Source organism: Poecilia reticulata, linkage group LG19 (genome assembly GCF_000633615.1).
Source record: "Poecilia reticulata strain Guanapo linkage group LG19, Guppy_female_1.0+MT, whole genome shotgun sequence".
NCBI classification, from domain to species: domain Eukaryota; kingdom Metazoa; phylum Chordata; class Actinopteri; order Cyprinodontiformes; family Poeciliidae; genus Poecilia; species Poecilia reticulata.
Window position 1 is genome coordinate 418,604 of NC_024349.1, and position 2,721 is coordinate 421,324.

Here is a 2,721-nt window from a genome sequence, read left to right on the forward strand (position 1 = left end):
GAGGAGAGGAGAGATTTCTGGGCCGGACGAYGGTCACCTTCTCCACCACAGCATGTTGGTGGAGAAGGTGGTGCTGAATGACCTGCAGACGACCTGATCATCAGGTCGGTAGGTAGATGGGTCAGTCAACCTTTATTAACAAACCAGGTTCTGACAGCTATCCCAGCATGCACCGCGCTTCTTCTTCTACGGGGAAATGAAGTCGGCGGCTGCTTACCGTAGCTGCTGGACCTGTAGTGGCTCCATGTTGGTCCATATAGAAGGAGCACCGGGTTATAAGGCTTTGGAGGAAATGTGAGGTTTTTAGGTGCGGAAAATACGGTAAATCTGATTTGGTATGAAATAAATCAGAAATGTTTTTCATTTTTTCCTCTGCAGGACGGTTTCCAGGAAGAGATGTCCAGCTACGCCGACGACGTGTTTGAGACGCCGTCAGAGACCGACCTGCAGCGGCTGGAGCCCGGCGCCGAGAGAGGAAACGCTCCGACAGGAAGCGGTCCGACAGGAAACGCTCTGACAGGAAGCGGTCCGACAGGAAGCGGTCCGACAGGAAGCGCTCTGACAGGAAGTGCTTTGGACCGGACCAAGCTGGAGCGGACTCACCTGATGCTGTGGGCGGAGTTTTACACCAGAGTGTGACCTCACAGGTAAACCGGAGCGTTTCCATGACTACTCCCTCCTCCATTTCCGCAGGCCGCTGGAGCGAGGCTGGCGGAAGGCGAAGGACGGCGCGCTGCAGCAGCAGGTGGCGGTGGACGGGCCGCGGCGGCGCGGGCGCAGGATCGCGGCGCCGGTCCAGAAGCTGTTCGCCCGGGACAAGAGGCCGTACGGACTGGGCATGGTGGGCCGGCTCACCAACCGGACCTACCGCCAGCGCCTGGACAGCTTCGTCCAGAAACAGATCCAAGACATGGACGACCACAGGCACGACCTCTGCTCGACCTCTGCTCCGGGTTCAAAGGTCAGCCGGTTCTGTGACCCGTCATGTTTTCTTCTTCAGGCCTTTCTTCAGCTACTGGATCACCTTCGTCCACCTGCTGGTCACCGTCCTGTCCGTGTCCATCTACGGCATCGCGCCCATCGGATTCACGCAGCACGAGACCRTCGACTCTGTGAGCCGGATTATAATCTGTAATAATCTGTCCGTAATCRTCTTCTCTGAAYGTTTCACCTTCGATTCCCTCCAGGTGCTGAGAAATAAGGGGGTTTATGAAAACGTGAAGTTTGTGCAGCAGCAGAACTTCTGGGTCGGTCCGAACTCGGTAAGAACCGAACCACAGAAACTGTAACAAAACAATTCAAAGGTTTTGATAAACGCTTAAAGAAATAATTATATTAGCAGGAGGGAAGATAAAAAATGTTAAAGCTGCTGAACAAATATTAGAACTGAAAAAATTTSCAGTAGCAAAAAATACTTAAAAAGTTTTGAAAATTCTGAACTGTAATGTTTCTTTCCGCTGCCTGCAGGAGGCGCTCATCCACCTGGGTGCTAAGTTTTCTCCATGCATGCGTCAAGACGAAGAGATCCAGCAGCTGATTGAGGAGACAAAGGTGAGAGAACGACAATCCGGCTGCTGCGTCCGGAACGACCGCTCCGGCTGCCTGCAGACGCTGCAGGAGGAATGTTCGGTGGGTGGAAGAACTCCGCGATGCTCTCAGGTTCCCTCAGGCCGAAGCTGCTTGGCGATCTGAAGTGTGTCTGTCTGCAGAGCACCCTGGCAGTTTGGGTGAAGTGGCCTCAGCACGCCAGCGCTCCACATTTAGAGGGGAAACCACGGCAACACGGCTCAGTCTGCCACCAGGACCCCAGGTGACCCGGAACAGAACCGGTCTTAGCATCTGGACCCAAAGGTTTCTGAGTTTTGTTGCTCTGGAGGAGAAACACTGGAGGCCAGCAGTAAAATAAAAGACGGAATCATCAGTCAAAACCTCTGATGAAAACCCAAACTGTCCCTCAGCACAAAGCACGGCGGTGGAGGAATGAGGCTTGGGGGCTGCTTTGTGTGACGTTCACCGGACCGAACCGGGCCAGTTCTCCTCCACAGTCAGAAAACTGCAGCGTTTCAGTTGTTAGGCTGGTTCTGTTTCATCGGCAGGATGTTTTATTTTTACGCCTCAGAAGTTCAACATGTTGACAGATTCACTGTTTCTGCTGAACGTGCAGAATCTGCCAGGAACCCGCTTCAGTTTCACCGCATGAGTGGAGCGACGACATCACACAGTGGCCGGTACGACCAGCGCAGCTGTTATGATTATTATGATTATTATGTCTGCATGATGTCTGCTTCTGCTTCCTGGTTCTGGTCGGACCTGTAGATCTGCACTAAGCTGGACTCTGGGAACCACACCAACCTGCCTCACATCGACTGCAGCATCACGGGCCGACCCTGCTGCATCGGCACCAAGGGACGGTGAGAACCCGAACCTTCCGGATTCAGAACATGGATCCTTAAAAACAAACACAGAGATGGCTTCAGGTTTTCCGATGAGGATGTTTAACTGGAGGTGAAACAGGAATTGTTTGTTTCAGATGTGAAATCACGTCCAGAGAATACTGCGACTTCATGCACGGATACTTCCACGAGGAAGCTACGCTCTGCTCACAGGTACCAGATAAACTCCATCACCTGCTCCACCTCCAGCTGCTCTGAGTCAAACCAACCTGTTCCCCTCCTGGCCTGTGGGGGCGCTGCACCAAGAACCACTGAAGGAAACGACACA

At 53.2% G+C, this 2,721-nt stretch overlaps 1 pseudogene; it reads left to right on the plus strand.

Moving 5' to 3' along the window:
• LOC103481144 (inactive rhomboid protein 1-like) overlaps positions 1–2,721 on the plus strand; it is a 6,244-nt pseudogene that overhangs the window by 1,053 nt on the left and 2,470 nt on the right.